At 39.0% G+C, this 18,044-nt stretch overlaps 1 long non-coding RNA gene across 4 annotated transcripts in view; it reads left to right on the top strand.

Annotated features, from left to right (window-relative positions):
• Positions 1 to 18,044, top strand: part of LOC150059501 (uncharacterized) — a 176,417-nt gene that overhangs the window by 10,941 nt on the left and 147,432 nt on the right. For 3 of the 4 annotated variants that reach the window (XR_016536379.1, XR_016536378.1, XR_016536381.1), the window contains exon 1: positions 5,092 to 5,286. The exons of the other annotated variant lie outside the window; for it this stretch is intronic. This is a non-coding gene — a long non-coding RNA (uncharacterized LOC150059501). Of the gene's footprint in view, positions 1 to 5,091; positions 5,287 to 18,044 lie in introns of those variants that run through there. 4 annotated transcript variants of the gene reach the window in all.

Genomic DNA, 18,044 nt, shown 5'->3' on the forward strand with positions numbered 1-18,044 from the left:
AACTCAGAGGTTTGTTTTAAATTCTGCACATCACAGCCATACTAAATATCCCTTTAGACAAGACACGGAGTTGCTGAGTAAGACCCCTGCAAATCAGCAATGCTTTTTCATAAGACCAACATCCATAATTTATATCTGCATACAATTAGCCTGTTTACATTTATACGTTCTCTGCTTCATTTTATGTGAAATATTCCACAGAATACTTGGTAATGCATTCAGGATAACCTTTTTAAAAATAAAGACTCCGGGACCAAACTGTTTATAAAATCCAATACCTAATAAATACTTTATATGAATAAAAAAGTGTTTTATTCATCAGAAACAGTATATGTGTATTTGAGCTGGTCTCCCTTGCCTCCCAGGCCAATGGCCTGGAATTATATGGATCTTTATTTTTAAAAATGTATTCAGGAAAAAAATTACTACTGGGTTTCCTGGTGGTTATTCACACAAAAACATCACATCCTTCCTTTCACCCATCATTAGATTACTGTAAGGATAATTTTTATGACCATGCTGGCTGACCTTGGCTGAGTCAACCCCTTTTATTAACATGATAAAGAAAGGAGAAATTCACTGGGGCATGCAGAAATTTAGGATATGCATGAAATGAAGATTCTGAATTTCCTCCGTATATTTAGCTCAGTCAGTAAGTGAGTGGAATTCACCACTGGGGATGTGTGACAGAGAAAGAGGAAGAGAGAGAATTTTATAAATTCACATAAGCAAGGTAGTTTGTCTGTGGTGGTCTGGATGGGAGAGGGTCGCCAGGAATTGTTCTTTTCCTGATGACACAGACCTGAGATGAGGACGCTGAAGCAGAGGCCAAGACTTAATCAGTGGCTCCTACATAATTCTGGGATGGAGTTAGAGGCTAGCAGGGAAAAGCTTGCTCTAAATCTTGCCTGAGCCCGAAGATCTGGAAGACAGGGAAGGTTCAAAGAATCCTCGTCCTTTGTGATCTGGAAAACAGCTTACTGCCAACAACTGGACTTACGAGATTTACTGGCATCTGCTCCCTTGGTTCCTAGAACAAGGCTACCAACTTCCAAATTTCCTGTTTCTTACTCATGAATGGCTTGGACTGCTTGCTTCTTGTATCACTTGAAATAAATTTTGATCCAGTCCCTGTTCTTCTCAAGCCCTCTCTGCCTAGCCTTTATCGTGACATAGGATCTCATTGTTTATACCAGGTTGCCCTCCAACCTTCGTACTTCCTGTCTCACAGTGTTGGAATTACATGTGTGTGCCACCACTGCTGGTTTCATGGCTTAAGTCCTGACACTGGCAGAACCAACTCTCAGTGTTCCCTAGATAGTACAAATCCCTCAGCTGTCACAGCAAGACTCCTGTCTGCTCTGGGACCTTTCACCTCCTTCTCACCCCTTGTGATAATCCTTTTGAATGTGTGCCTCCTGCCTTTTTTTTTTTCCTTTGACAAATCTCTACCTGGATTTAAACTGGAGAGAAACCAAAAGAGAAGGAGTTTTCATAAGAACATTGGGCTACAAATGGAGACACGCTCTTAGTGTGAATGGCAGGTCTAAGGACTTCCTTACAGATGGGTGAGACATCCTTCTTGCGGGTTTCTTAATGGACTAAGCTGCTCGATCCATCTCAAACCTCAGTTGTCAGCCCAGTGCTACCTTTTACCCACAGAGCAGCCATTCTCACACAGTCCCGCTGTGTGGAAGGCCTTCGTCCTTCTAGACGTTAGCCGTCCAGAGGCATGGAACAGTGTGGGGTAAGTCTTGAAACTCCCTACCAATATGGATTGAAATAGAAGCTCTCTGCCAAGTGCCCGATGGTGAGGTTAGCCCAGAAATCACATCAGCATCACGTGCATGATTGTGAGCACCTCTGCCTGCCTCCAGTCCTGCTACAAAGAACCAGTGTGTCCCCCTGGATTCTGTCTCCACACGGAGCCTGAGTTCCTCCCTAAGAGCCTTGGGACAAATTTGTTGTTTACAGAGCAAGGAGTCACTCTTGTGATTGAAGATGACACGCGTGACGACATACTGCGCTAAGCCAGCCTACATTATCTGGGAACATTTTAGTCATTGTAAACCTACATTTTGAAAAACATCTATTTTTAAAAAATGATGGTATACGAAAGCTTTAGTTTATGCAGCTATGCACAAAAACTGGGAAGAAAAATAGTGTCTCTAACGAAAAGCGTCTTTAGAGTATACGTGTGAGTTTTGAGAACATAATATCATAAAAATTTAGTTGTTTGTACAACATAGAGAAGTCTTAAGTAGCTCTCTGTCTCCAGGTTATCTTCAGTAATTAACTCATTCAATCATTCAGTTATTCATTCAAGTCATTACTATAGAGGCATGTACAAATGGCAAGCCCTGAACCAGCATTTGGAACAGTGAACGGGATAGACCAAACACCTGCCCTCATCGAGTTTGAGCCAGGGAGTATTTACAGTGAGTTTCAAAGATGATCAGCAATTTGATATGCGCATAGATTATAGGCTGAGTTGCATCTGTCCATGCAAGAAACTGTAGTTATTAACATAATGGGCTAGAAAATACAATTAGCCAGCAGGCTTCTAGCCTGACTCTTGAGACTTTCCCTTCCTTGTCACTAAAATCCACACTTCTGTAAGTTTTCTTTCTTTCATTTGAAATCAGGAGCTCTCTTCTCTTCAGTTTAGGGAAGGGAAATTGATGCCAACATTGAATATCAGAAAGGAAACTGGGTAGGCACTCCTGACAGGTCAAGAAAACATAAAATGTGTTGCTTTGGCATGTGTGAATGCCATGGAACACATGTGTCTGTAGAAAGACACTTTACATTCCTTGACGGGTAGGGGATAGGATCCATGTAGATGTTGGAAAACTCACCTTGAGGGTGGCAATGAGATATAAGGTCCTGCAAAAAATAAATAGATTTACCACCAATTACATTTCCCAGTGGGGCAAAAAGGAGTGAAAAGGAGTTGAGAACATTTGTTTTTCCTAAGAAACATGTGCACATGAAGAAAGCAGAAAGTATTTGCCAAGGCCACCCAAAGATGTGCTGTTTTACACTATTGTTTGAGTCTGCTTGTTTGTGTTTATTCTTCTTGTAAGATATAACACGTCTGCTTTTCATTGTCATGGCTTCCAACATTACACACACGTTATTTGTTTGGGGATTTGGTAATTTAAATTATAGTATTCCAGGCTGTAGTATAGAATGCTGTTGTCACTTTTAGTTCTGTTCTTTGAATTTATCAGACTTGGTGTGTATGTGTGTGAAAATCTCTTATGGTGACTATGTAAGACCACATGAACAGAAACAGAGAAATGAAGTGTACTAAAACCTACTGTGCTGTGCCAGACCTGAAGTTACTCAACTCTATATGATGTTAGCATGAAGAGCATCTAGCTCCCTTGTTCCTTATTGCAAAAATGTCATGGAATAGGAACAAGAAAGCACTGACCCTCTCATTCAGTTGCTCTCTGGACATTAGCTCTGGCTCTGAGTTCCTGGCTTTCTCTGAGATTCTTTTGAGGTCACCACTCATTTATGATACATACATATTCATTACATTATACAAGATTTTTCATCACTTTTTGTATTTATTATAAATGTAATGTACAGGGGGTACAGTTACATAAGTGAGGTAATGAGTACATTTTGAACAGAAAATATAAAATAGCTGCACACTATTTTCACAGGGACCCCTTAAATCTTTCCTTGAACCAAAAGTTCAGAAATAAAAGAGCCAGATGTCATTTCTTAACAGACAGAAATGGAAACAGAAATATAGCAGAAAAGAAATTCTGCCAGTATAACCCAGCCATGGCTTCATGACTTAAATGGTTCTGCAGTCTGTACTAGTTCTCTCCTTAGATGGGAGCATAATTCCATTCTCTTAATTGGAAGAATGTTGGGGGGGGGCAGTCGTGGGGCTTGAACTCAGGGTCTGAGCATTGTCCTGGGACTTTTCTCAAGGCCAGAGCCCTACCACTTGAGCCACAGCACCACTTTCAGCTTTTTTATTTGTTTGTGGTGCCAAGGAATTGAACTACCACTAGGCCAAACTCCCAGACACCATTGGAAGAGGTTTTGTTTTTTTTTTTTAAGTTACAAAGCAGAAAATACAGATTCCCAGGTAGATAGATGATAGATAGATAGATAGATAGATAGATAGATAGATAGATAGATAGAAGATAGGTCAATTATAGATGTTAGATAGATGAACAGACAGATGATAGATGCTAGATAGACAGACAGTCAGACATTTGAATTTCTGCCTTCTGTAGCTGCTCTCCCCAATTACTTCCTTATGGCAACAGAATCAATATAAAATTATTTTGCTCTCAATTTCTTTTCTGCTCAACAATCTGTTTCCTTCCATCAGAATATAAACTTTTTTGTGGGCAGGAAGGAAACTTTTCCTTTTTTCACTGTTGTGTCTGGGAGAGGATACACACACATTGTACTCAGTGTTTATGGACGAGGTATAACTAGCCTTCACCCATCAAGGAGGAGTGAGAAGCAGAAAATGTGAGGAAAAACTGTTCACAGAGAAGTTCTTCCAAATACCCAACAGAAACGTCCTTCAGTTCATGCAGAAATGGACCAGAAGAGCTAATGTGTGAACATAAAAGATCACTTAATGTAGAAACAAATGATAGAGTGACCAAAGTTTGTGTTTTCTCCATTCTGGGCAGCATGTTTGTTTCATGCAGAATCAAGCTGACAGGCCTTCCCCGCCCTGCATCATGCACCTCTCTCACTTTCCTTAGCACTGCATCTTCCTCTGTCTCCTCAACTCATGATCTGATGGCAAATCTCTTCTGCAAATATAGAAGACCACATGAACACGTGCATGTTTTTTTTTTCAATGAGTCACTGTAGACTGCCTCTCTTCTCCCTGAGAGCTTTATTTGTCTTCTGTGTGGGAATCCGGCAAAAAAGGCCAAAGCTACTCTGAGAAAAGAGATATTATTAGAGTTGCTAATGTAAGAGATTTAATAATGAACCAGTAGGTATTTTGACAGTTATTATACAAACAGTGTATCTTCTAAGATGTCTTTACTTCTTTCAAGTCCACCAGCTGTACGCAGAGCCTGGGCAACTGTCCTTGAGTATTTATGCTAGAGTGCTCTACTACTTGAAGTACAGCTTCACTTCCAGTATTTGGCTTTGCTTTTGTTTTGGGTGATTAGTTGGAGATAAAGAATGTGAGGGGCTTCCTGCCTAGCCTGGCTCTGAACTGTGTTCCTCAGATCTCAGCTTCTTGAACAGCTAGGATTACAGGCATGAGCTATCTGTGCACAGGTAAGATTTCTGTTGTTATTCCTAGATATATAATCCCCACTGTAGTATATTGGTCTGAAAATACTGTGACTATTAGGTGTTTACATTTATTTGTAGAAACAAAAAATTCCATGTGAAGAATGCCGTTTTGACATTGTAACATCTAAGATTGTTCTTTCAAATCCTACTTGCTTTTCTAACTAAAAGCTAGTGCATGCTTACTTTTTAAATGTAAGAAGCAAATATTAAAGGGTTATTTTCAAGGAGAAATGAAGTCATGACTCTTATACAGATACAGGGTGAAAACTCTATATTATTTTATTTAACCAACTAATTAGATGACGGAAACAGGAAAGATGTAATAGCCACCGTAAAGAAGTCAAAAGCACAAATATATGTGAAATATATATATATATATGACGTAAAGGAAGACTAAAATTAGTTTACAAATGGCCACCAAAAATAGTTTTGTTCATAGGAAGGAAAGCTGAGGAAGAAGCCTCACTGGATGAATGAATTTGCATGTCTAGCAATAACCAAAAGCTTTAGTATAACTCTCAGGTATCTACAGAGTTGTAAAATAACTCCAGGGTAATGAAAGTGTAGCTAGAATCAGATAACAGGAAGATACATTCTAAACAATGCATTGTTGTCCAGTGAAGATTCCTTTGAAGATCATTTTTACTTATTCCAAATTTTTTATAACAAAGATGAGCCAGTGGAAAGAGTGAAAGAGGGGAGGGAAGGAAGGAAGAGAGAAAATGAAAATAGAAAGAAAGAAAAATGGCAGTGAAAATGAAGTCTTCAGAAATTCACTGCACAGATTAAATCATGGGGACATTTTTTTTTTTTGTGGGTCATGGAGTGTGAACTCTGGGCCTGGGCGCTGTCCCTGAGCTCTTCAGCTAACGGCTAGTACTCCACCACTTAGAGCCGCTGTGCCACTTCTGGATTTCCTTAGTGGCTAGGATTACAGGCATGAGTCACCAGCTTCTGGTGGGAACATTTTTTTTTTTCAGAAATAAATCTCAGTAGATTTGCGCATCATTACCTGTGCAGAACATTTCATACACTTCTTTACTTCACTTGGCAAGGCTATATAAAAGTTGTGTTTGCTCATGCCAGACCATCTTGTACACCATAATACTTTTTGTCAAGCTAATTTTAATAGTTGCATGTCTGAAACATGCATTGTTGGACCCCCACAGAGCTCTGCTATACAAGACAGGCATTTTGTGTTATCCTTGAGTAGGTTGTACAAATGGGTTTCAATTTATTAGGTCAGTTTGTATGTACAATGCGTCTTGAGCAGTTTCATTCCTTTTGTGTTGCTCCCCCTTCTCTACCAACCTCATCCATCCCTTCAGTTTTTTACATAATACAAGGACACCACAGTTAATTTATGTACCATTGCTGAATTGTGTGTGTGTGTGTGTGTGTGTGTGTGTGTGTGTGTGTGTGACAGTCTTGGAGATAAAACTCAGGGCCTATGCACTTTCCCTGAGCTTCTTTTGCTCAAAACTGGTACTCTATCTACCTCTTGAGCCAGAGCTATACTTCAGCTTTTTGGGGAGGGAGCGGCTTATTGGAGATAAGAGTTTTGTGGACTTTCCTTCCTGAGCTGGTTTCAAATCATGATTCTCAGATCTCAGCCTCCTGAGTAGGTAAGATTATAGGCATGCTTCCCTGGCACCTGGCCAAATACTGAATTTTTAAAAATCTTCTTTATAAATAACTACATAAGAAAAAATATTAGGTCAAACACCTTTATCCATATCTCAACACTTTCCTTAGTAATTGCTAGAAATAGTGTTGCTGGTTCAAATCTAGGTGTGTTTTAGTATGATTTGTCAAATGTGGCCAAGTTAATCTGCAGATATGTTGTACCCATATAAAATCCTTGTGGTTCTATAAAATTATGCTCATTTTCTTACATTTAATCATCACAGAGCATTGTTGTTGTTCTTAAACTTAGCTAATTTGATTACCTAAAATTGATATTCTTCCTATTTTAAATCAATAGTATTTAGACTACTGAGGCATCTATCTATTTATCTATCTATCTATCTATCTATCTATCTATCTATCTAATCTGCCATATTGGGATCTGAACTTATTGGTTGCCAGGACAGCACTTTACCTCTTGAGTCTCACTTCCAGCCCACTTTTTTTTGGTGGGGGGGGAATGTTGTGGTTTGTTTGTTTTGAAATTTTGCCCAGTCTGGCTTGGACCATGATTCTTCTATATATTCTTGCTCCTGTAACTTGGGTGACAGGCAGACAGGCACATACTACCATAGGTAGTTTTTTTTCCTATTGAAATGAGGGTCACTAGAACATTTGGCTTGTGTTAACTTCAAACAAAGCTTCCCAAACCAGCTTGCTAATAAAATTATAGGCAAAAACCACCAAATCCCAGAGAGATCATTATTATTATTATTATTATTATTATTATTATTATTATTATTATTATTTTGTGTTGATAAAATTAATGTGTCATAAAACTTCATAGGAATGTAAAGGAGATAAGAAAACAAATTTTACTTATTTAGGAATAGTCAAGAACCATTCACAACAATGTGAGCAGATGTCTCATTTCAAAAAGATAAGACCAGGCCGGGAGTTTGGCCTAGTGGTAGAGTGCTTGCCTAGCATGCACAAAGACCTGGGGTCAATTCCTCATTACCACACACATAGAAAAAAAAGAATCTGGAAGTGGTGCTGAGGCTCAAGTGGTAGAGCCCTAGCCTTGAGAAAAGTCCAAGGACAGTGCTCAGGCCCTGAGCTCAATCCAGGACTGGCAAAAACAAAAAGAAGATAAGGCCAAAGGTGTGTCATACTTGTAAGTCCATCTATTCATGAGGTAGGAACGCAAGAGTCATGGCCCAAGACCTGCCAGCACAAAAGTGTAAGACCCTAGCTGACAAAAACTAAAACAAAATATGCCATTAAGAATCAATGTGACTGGGCCGGGAGTTTGGCCTAGTGGTAGAGTGCTTGCCTAGCATGCACAAAGACCCGGGTTCGATTCCTTGGTACCACATACTTAGAAAAAGCCAGAAGTGGTGCTGAGGCTCAAGTGGTAGAGTTCTATCCTTGAGAGAAAAAAAATCCAAGGACAGTGCTCAGGCCCTGAGCTTACGCCCAGGACTGGCAAAAAAAAAAAAAAAAAAAAAAAAAAAAGAATCAATGTGACAATGTGGCCAAAGTAGGCATGGAGTGCTGAGATGAAGCCCCAATACCACCCCCCACACATATACACACATGTACACACACAAACCCTCCCATATGTACACATATGTGCACATACACAAAGATAGGACCGGCCTCCAATATCAAGTCTGATATTGGCATATGGCAGAAGCAGGAGTTACAGAAACATGCAAGAAAACAAACCAAAAGCATCTAAGGTACTCATGAAAATAATTTTTTTTTTGCCAGTCCTGGGCCTTGAACGCAGGGCCTGAGCACTGTTCTTGGGCTTCCTCAAGGCTCATGCTCTACCACTGGAGTCACAGCACCATTTCCAGCCTTTTTCTATATATGTGGTACCAAGGAATTGAACCCGGGTCTTCATGCATGCTAGGCAAGCACTCTTACCCCTAGGCCAAACTCCAGGCCCATGAAAATAACTTCTAGATTATCAAATAGAAATGTAGCATCAGCATTTTACTGGAATGAAGTTTGTTAATAATGAAGCTATAACACTTCTGATTTAGTGAGATAAAAATTGCATGTGTACTGAAATATACATGAAGAGAACAGTCTTGCCCGGGTCTTCTTGCATGTGTCTTGTGTGTTATTTAGGCTGTAACTGGTTTGGATGATTTTTTTTTCTGTTCTCATTCAGGGGCTGAGTGATTGCTTAATGCCTCAGTAGCATTGCCTAACTCCTCCATTTTTTTTTACAAGCATAAACCAGGAGAAGGAGGCTCCCACTTTGTACCTGAAAGAAAAGCACTGAAGTCTATTCCCGATAACTTTGGTGTCCTTTAACTGTATCCACTAACAGGATGAAGGGAAACGATTTAAGAAAATATTATCTGGTTTGTAAACAAACATACAAACCAACAAACAAAAAAAACCAGACTCGATCCCAAAGAAGCCTATGCTTGGATTTAAGAGAACTGACTTTATTTCCATTACTTGTCCTGCTGCCTGGATTTCCTCCCATTCAATTCAATAAGGATCGTAGAAAGGCGAATCTTTGTAAGCTGTTATTAAGCCACTGCTCTAACTGACAGAAGAGAAAGGGAGGGAGCTGGATGTGTTGGGGAGAACATATATCTGATCAAGACTTCCAAGGCCCACCCAGAATTCGTTCCACTGGTGTTTACTGGTGATGTTATACAACATACTTCACCCATCATGGCCTTCTGTATTTTCCCTGCAAAAGACAAGCACAGCTCCTATTAAAAGACCACTATAATAAGAACCATACAAGACTTGACTCATTTGATGTATCAATGAGTTGGGAATGAACAAATCCTCATGAGTTTGTTGGAGACACAGTAATTTCTCTGGTAAAGCAGAAATAAAATATAGGCCCACACATGTTCTTCATTTGAAAGCAAAAGGGCTAATATTTAAGAATTGATCATATTACATGAAATTGACTACATTGACTTGAAATGAAAATTACATGTTGTTTCAAAATGTGATCTTAGAGGGCCATGAGTTTAGCCTAGTGGTAGAGTGCTTACCTAGCATGCATGAAGACGTGGGTCCAATTCCTCAGTACCACATACATAGATTAAAAAGAAAAAAAAGCCAGAAGTGGTGCTGTGGCTTAAGTGATAGAGCCCTAGCTTCGAGAAAGTCCAAGGACAGTGTCAAGGCCTTGAGTTCAAGCCCCAGGTCTGGCAAAAAAAAAGGTGGTATTAAAATCTAAATGAATTTAAAATCTAAAATGAATTAAAAAGAAACAAAAACATATCAGTACGCTGTTGAAAGGGTGAAATCTCTCATACTCTACCATTATCATTAATTTTATATTAATAGGGTTTGTGAGCTTAAATGTTTACTGTTCCACGTACTTTGTGGAATTTTGAGTGAAAGGATTTTTCTCTGACTTATGGCCCCTAATTGGATATTGTCTTATTATTAATATTCATTTTTTCCAGAGAGATTTGTTTCACAGAATTTACAAAGTTGATGAGTCGGCTAGAGCTAGTATTCCCCTCTAATTCATGAGTGTGAAGGAATATATAATTCAAACATGACCCCTATAAACAACCCCAATATCATTATTATAAAACAAAGTTCAAAATTCTCCTTCCATTTCCTGCCTTTCTGAACTTCCAGCAAAACAGGAATAATGAATTTAGAAAAAATCTCATGAATCCTCTTGACATTTTTTTTTACTTACTGTGGATTCCATAGATTTATTCTATCAATAAATCTATGCTAAAGTTCTTCAATATTAAATTTAGAGTAGGAAGAAAAGGAGTTATGTTTTCTTCTCTTGATGAAAAAGACAAGCCTATTGAAGACAAATTATCTTTCATAACCCAGATATAAATGGCCTGTCCTCATTATTTAAAAGAGATTCTGAAAAAATAAAAAAAAAATAAAAAGGCTCTGAGAAAATTCACAGCACATTTCTTAGAATGAGAAGCTTGGGCAGAAACTTTCATAAATGAGATGAGAAAAATCATTCACGAATGATGGACAAGAATGTTAGTGAGACTTGTAGCTGGGAAAGACAAAAGTACATGTGTGTCCCTGTACAACTGTATATCTCATTACCTGGGATCATGCTCATGAAAGGAGAGAAGAGAATGATGTCTCTCATGACAGAAATACTGTGCTTTCTTCTTATTTCCAAATGGCTTAAGGGAAAGTGTGTGAATTTTCTGTGTCAGTCACTTAGAGAAAGCAGAAGCTCACGTCATAAATTCTAGCCTATACAATGAAAACATGATAGGCCTTTACAACTTTCTCTTGCAATTGGCTTTAAATTGTTTTGTTTTGTTTTGCCAGTCCTGGGCTTGAGCTCAGGGCCTGAGCACTGTCCTTGGACTTTCTCAAGGCTAGAGCTCTACCACTTGAGCCTCAGCACCACTTCCAGCTTTTTCTATATATGTGGTACCAAAGAATCGAACCCGGGTCTTCATGCATGCTAGGCAAGCACTTTAACCACTAGGCAAAACTCCTGGCCCTGTTTTTTCTTTTTAAACATGGCTTTCAAAGCAAGAAATAATCTAATCATAGTGAGAAGTTGACTTATAGGTTGGTTCCTATGGAAAAATATTGATGAGACTTTCTATTAATATACATGGTAAACATTGACTTTCCCTACTAAGGGTTTTACTTTCTGTGCTTCATCTTTTTTCTCCCTGGGCACATCACAGGTGTGGAAGGCAGTGCATCTACATTCCCTCCTCCATTGTGAGCCCAGAACAAGGACCTAGAACAAGTGAAAAGACTGGGGCCCTGCCTCTGTCTCATAACACAGTGACCTTAGAGAGTCATTAGAAGACTTTCAAGAACATGTTAAATATAGAATTTGTAAGGTAAGCATAGACAGGGACCAGTCAACTTGTGGGGCAATGAAACCTAAAGTCTTCTCTGACTCCATTCCCAAGATTCACACCACATCTACCTCAGAACCCCCTTTCCCAAAGCCTACCATTTCCCCTCATAGGACAGACACGAGGCCCCCCAGGACTTCACTCCACTTTCTTGCCCTACAGCTGTGATGTCTCCTGCTCTGTTTCAAGATCTGACCACATCGGGGAGACAAGACCAGCAGGTTAGAAAATCCAGCTTAGTTGAAAGTGTGAACCTTGTCAGATTCTACTAACAGAGCTAAGCAGAAATGCTAGCCTCCCTTCAGCCAGCAAAATAAACCAGGGTTAAATAATTAAGGTAAAATGGATTTTCACAAAACTGCAATAAAGAGGAAGGGGGAAAATATTTATTGAAATCGTGCTCAGCAGAGAAACAAGAACAGGCATCTCGTTTTCATGAGCATCCAACGAGCAGCAGGCATAAAATCATGCAGTTCAATCGTGGAATTCCAATACTTTAAATCATGCATACATACATACAAACAAGATGTTTAAAAAATAAATGTAACCTTATTTCAAATCGTCAATGCTTCCCTCCAGAATAAATTTAGCAATTTAGTCCTTACAACCTCGACACAGTTTCTGTAAAAGTATAAGCAATTTGAGTCTCAATTGTCAGATACTAAATATATAAACTATATTTTAAAAGTCTATATTTTAAACATTAAAGGGTTTCTGACTCCCACAAATCAAATAAATGTGAAATTACAGCTCAAAAGAGGCTATTTGCAGCCCATTGGTCATGCTTGTGTTAGTGTGGCCATTTTTAAATCTCTGATAGATCCATTTTATAAAATGAAGGTTTAAAAAATATGCAGAAAACGTGAAATTATCTGCGACAACCTGGCCAATTGAGCATACAAAATAAGTTTTGCCCAATTTTCAGTTAGGTTTAAAAAAAACCTTTTTTTTTGCCAGTGTTGGGATTTGAATTCAGGGCACTTGGCTTTCTTTGCTGATTTACCCATAAGCCACTTTGCTGGTGCTCTACCACTTGGGCCATACCTTCAACTGGCATGTGCTGGTTATTTTGGAGATAGAGTTTCATTGAATTTTCTGCCCAGGCTGCAGTAGAACAATAATCCTCTGGATTTGAGCCCACTGAATAGCTAAAATTGTGGGCATGAGCCAGTGTCCCTGCATTTTTATATAAGCTTTTATTCTTTTTTTTTTGCCACTCCTGGGCTTGAGCTCAGGGCCTGAGCACTGTCCTTGGACTTTCTCAAGGCTAGAGCTCTACCACTTGAGCCACAGCACCACTTCTGGCTTTTTTTTTTTCTGTGTATGTGGTACCGAGGAATTGAACCCAGGTCTTTGTGCATGCTAGGCAAGCACTCTACCACTAGGCCAAACTCCCAGCATAAGCTTTTATTATTTTCCCCCACTACCACAGGATTACTGCTGTGAGCACACATCAGGCTAAGTAACTGCTTGTTAGAAAACTGAATGATGAATCACAGTTAAAGGTGTAGTTCAAACCAATTATAACTCTCTTAACAATAATTAATTGAAACTGTTTAAAGAGACAATAACATAGAAAAGGAAGTGAATTGGGGGGCATGTATTAAAAATAGAGATTATTGACTCAGCAAACCATAAGGGCCTTTTCATTATCTTCAGGGATTTTGTATGAAAACACTTTTTGAAATGAGTATTATTGACCTGATAGACCACAGTAGTTCCAAAGAGGGCATTAGTGTCTATCTTTAAGCAAGTATTTATACTGTTTAAAACCTTCATTGGCATTTGTACATAAACTCTCCTTCAACTCTAGTGCAGAGGCTGAATGAGGAAAGTGGTCTGGTTATTATATCCTTTGCCAGAAGAGTCAAACTTACTCTTCCTTATTTCCCCAAAGTAATGAAAATATAACTGCTTTGATGGATTTATTTCTCATTAAATTGTACTGAATGCATTGGTTCTTTTGACTGAAGCTTTTTTTTAAGTGTAATTGAATTACGTAAAGTAGGTCTTGGTAAGGAAATTAGATCGATGTCTGAATTAATATGGTGGGTGATTCGTGTCCATCTTGTGGTAGCGGATTTCTTTTGCTCTTACCGGGTGCCTTCCTCTATGCCACCTATTCTGTATGTGATCCATATGCATGCTCTCTCAGTCTTAGTCCTCTCAACAAATCTCGGTTGTTTATAAATAGCCAGTCAATACTATTTTGGTAGCACAGTGTAAAATAGATTAAGATGAGAGGGATAAAGGGAATTGGCAGGATTTGTGCTCACTGGTGGAACAGTCCCTTGAAAACACAGACGTCTCATCTTAGAGATCTTTTTGATTCATCCACTAGCCATCATATACATGCACGTAGAAAATAAAAGAAGAATTCAGTGACAATCAATCAGACCAAAGTGCTTAATTTTTTGTCCACATAAGGAAATTTCTGTTATTTGTATTAACTGGTATCTGAATACTTAGCACCCTTGTTGTAAAGGTTTGGACGGTAACTTTCAAAAAGCAACTTGAAAGCTGATCATTATTCCTTAGGTGGAAAAATCTGATATATTTTTTTTTTCGACTTCTAAAACAACAAGCTTGAAAAAAAACTCAACAGAAAAGGTAATTTCTGAGAAATCTCACTGAACTTTCTGAGCTGTGTGCAAAAAAAAAAGGAACAAAAAAGATTCTGATGATCTCTTTGAGTCTTTGAAGGTTTAATAACGCTTTGCTCAACTAAAATGTTAAAAGTCCATATTGCCAAAACTCTCTTCCCTGCTGAAAAAGTGTATATGGATTCATGGATTTTCACCTTTCCCCTAATAAAACTGTTGGAGAATTGAAAAAGAGTTTCTTACTCAGAGTTTGGAATTAATTGTTCACACTAGATTTGGGCTAATTTGCATGAGTTTCTTTTTTATTTTTGGCAAGTGTGGTCATTGTTTATTTCTTGAAAAAATAATATTTCCCCATGATGAAAACAGAAAAACAATTCAATCAGAAACTTTAATTTTTTAAACAATCAAAATCTTCATTAAATCATCCCTCTAGAACTGAGAAAAACAGTTTAATGTTTGCTGTCAAGGCAGCAGAATGTGGATTTTGATTGGACATAGAGGAGACGGTTCTGTTTCAAGATCTCATTAAAAGCCACCTGCTGCCTTAATAATGATAGCATAATTAAAATGCGAGTCCCAAATTTGGTATAACTTAGACATTTGCGGACCGAAAGAGAAAGCTGATTAAAACAATCTAATTTGAGACTAAGGTTGCAATTTGCAGAAAGATTGTCCTGAATGAGTTTGACAAGTACAACAGGAAAATGCCAACGGTACTTTTGATTTGGAAAAGAAATAAGCCCAGTTACCCCCAGCCCATGAGACCCAAATCCTGGTGTCACCAGCCAAATAACTTCTTCCCTTAATGTGACAAGAGACCATCTTTCATTTCATTTTAGACTAAACCAACTAATGATTTTCTAAAAATGATTGTGGGGAGGGAAGCACTGAGCTGGCTGTATTCCAAGATAATCATTTCAATAACAAAGATGGGGAATGGAGGCATAGGAATAAATTAGGAGCTAAGTAGGAGAATCATGGGAGAACTCGCTGTCCCAAATGAACAATTACATTCAAACTTCAATGAAGCCAGCATTGCTTCTATATTAAAATGCCGGACCTTATAAATAACACAGGAGCAATAATCAATGGATTACCAAACCAGTTAATGAAATATTTATTATGTGGAAAGCACTAGTTTCAGTGCTATGAGAAGTGTGGAGATTCTTTTTTCTTCTTTCTGAGTGGCTAATTTCCTTTCCAGGTGATGTGTGCAGCTACACAGCACCATAGCTTGGTGTCTTCCTGACCTCCTTCAAGGCTGGTTAATGTCACCCTCTGCCAGACCACCCCGCAGCCCTCTGAATGTGCAGCCTGCTCACTTTCCCTCCTGTGCTCGAGTCCTCTCCTTCCCCTCTCCCTTGTACTGTCTGTTCAGCCTTTGTGAATTTGAAGTTAATGTTTTTCTCTGAGCATCTAGTCACTCCTTCCAGATTAGAAAATCTTAGGTGCTCTGCCCAATCAGGAAAGTCTACCCATTCTCTTCTCATTGCTGTATTGTGCTAGTAACGGCAACTAGTATTTATTGAGGGCTAAACATGGATCTTAGTGCTTTGCCTATGTTAAGTCACTTACATCTTGCAACAGACCTATAATATCAGAAATTCTTTGTTTAGAGAGGAGGACACTGAGGTTTTTAAAAAGGGCATTTGCCCAAGGCCACCCAGACAGCCTCCCCCTGCTCCCCCGCCCCCCTCACCCCAAGCTCTCCCTGTTAATTTCCAGGCTGCACAAATCTCATGCCATAGGCACAGATGCTCTATGCACAGGGAACTGGCCTGTTCACTCTCTCCCTTCCATGCTACTGAAAGCTACTTTAGGAGGCAAGCACTGGTGACTCATGGCTATAATCCAAGCTACTAGGAGACTGTAAACAGGAGGATTGCAGTTCAAAACCAGCCCAGGCAGAAAAGTTTGCAAGAATCTATTTTAAAAATAGCCAGCTATGGGCCAGGAGTGTGGCCTAGTGGTAGAGTGCTTGCCTAGCAAGCATGAAGCCCTATGTTCAATTCCTTGGTACCCCATACGAAGAAAAAGTCAGAAATGGTGCTGTGGCTCAAGTGGTAGAGTGCTAGCTTTGAGATAACCCAAGGAGTACCCATGGCCTGAGTTCAAGCTCTAGGACTGGCAAAAATAAAAACAGCTTGAACAAAGCTAGAAGCATCGCTCTAGTGATAGAACTCTCATCTAGCAAACAGAAGGCCCTGAGTTCAAACACCAATACCACCACAAAACAAAATGAAACCCTTCTTGTTTGAGAAATTATGTCATGGTATTAGTTCATAGTACATGCTGAACAAATATGTCTTGGACCAGTAGGAAATAAAGTCCTTAAACTCAAGCAAAAGGCAGAATGTACATTAATGAAAACTGACCGTATCACTGCTATATCCAAGTCACAATCTGGCCTTTCTTTTTCTCCCATATGACATTCTTATACATTTGTTAACAAACTGTGGTCCAAACCATATCTGAGAGAGGCAAGGGCCAAATCAACTCGCCTTTTTGTCTTCCTGGGAGCTAGCTGCATGTGGCTTGGGTCATCTCTAGTCGTTTTTCAGGTGACTGATGGCAACTGGAAATGGGTTAGAGTTGGGGTGGTCTTTGCCATTTCTGTCACTGTCAGAAGTGAAACTCAAGTCAGGTGACAGACATACTCCTTTTCTTCTACTGGGGCTAAGGAAATTGATCTCTACAACGCTTTGATTCCAAGGGAAAGGAGCTGCAGTTCATAAGAGCAGCCATGCAAATTTCCTTTCGCTCCAAGTAGGTGACCATTTTTGATGAGCAACTAAAAAAGAAAACTTACTTTACTTTATGATCTTCCTCTATCAGAGTATAGTACAAGCTGAGGAAACAGTTTTCTGTATGCTTGTGATCACTTGCTTATCTGGATTATTCTTTCTCCTGTATATGTTTCTGTAATTTCATGCAGCTTCTCTTTATTCTCTCATTCTTTAATAGGAGGATCCAGTGTTTAATACATTCCAGAAAGTTTGGAAATTCTTGAAGAAGAATCCAATCTATTAGTGATTAGTTGAAGAGTAGGCCTGGAGAGAGGCCTACTTTCCTTTCAATAATATAGTAATTCCTTTTCTTAAGATAATATTGGGTCGGGTGCCAGTGGCTCATGCCTGTAATCTTAGATATTCAAGAGGCTGACATCTGGGGATCACAGTCCAAAGGTAGCCTGGACAGGAAAGCCCATGAGACTCTTATCTCCAATTATACACCAGAAAAATGGAAGTGGTGCTATGGATCAAACTTAGAGCCCTAAACTTGAGCAAAAGACCTCAGGGGCAGCTTCCTGGCTCTGAGTTCAAGCCTCAGACAACAAAAAAGACAAAAACAACAACAAAAAGAAAACCCCAAGGTATTGGAGGAAGAAACTGAATGAAGTGTTGATAACGTTTGTACCTTAGAAAAACTGGTACATATCCACATGCTTGTATTTTGGAATTCACTCTCAGCTGATTCTAGAAGGAAGTAGAGCAGCATCTAATTAGTACCCATCACAAGTTAAACCCTAGTGCCAAATGTCAGGTACAACAGAAGAAGACCTTATCCTAAAATCACAGCTGGTACAGAAAGTTAGGTACTCTCTTTGAGTACAAATTTAATATCATACCAAGAAATTTTC

This window comes from Megascapheus bottae, chromosome 8 (assembly GCF_031878675.1).
Source record: "Megascapheus bottae isolate mThoBot1 chromosome 8, mThoBot2.hap1, whole genome shotgun sequence".
NCBI classification, from domain to species: Eukaryota; Metazoa; Chordata; class Mammalia; order Rodentia; family Geomyidae; genus Megascapheus; species Megascapheus bottae.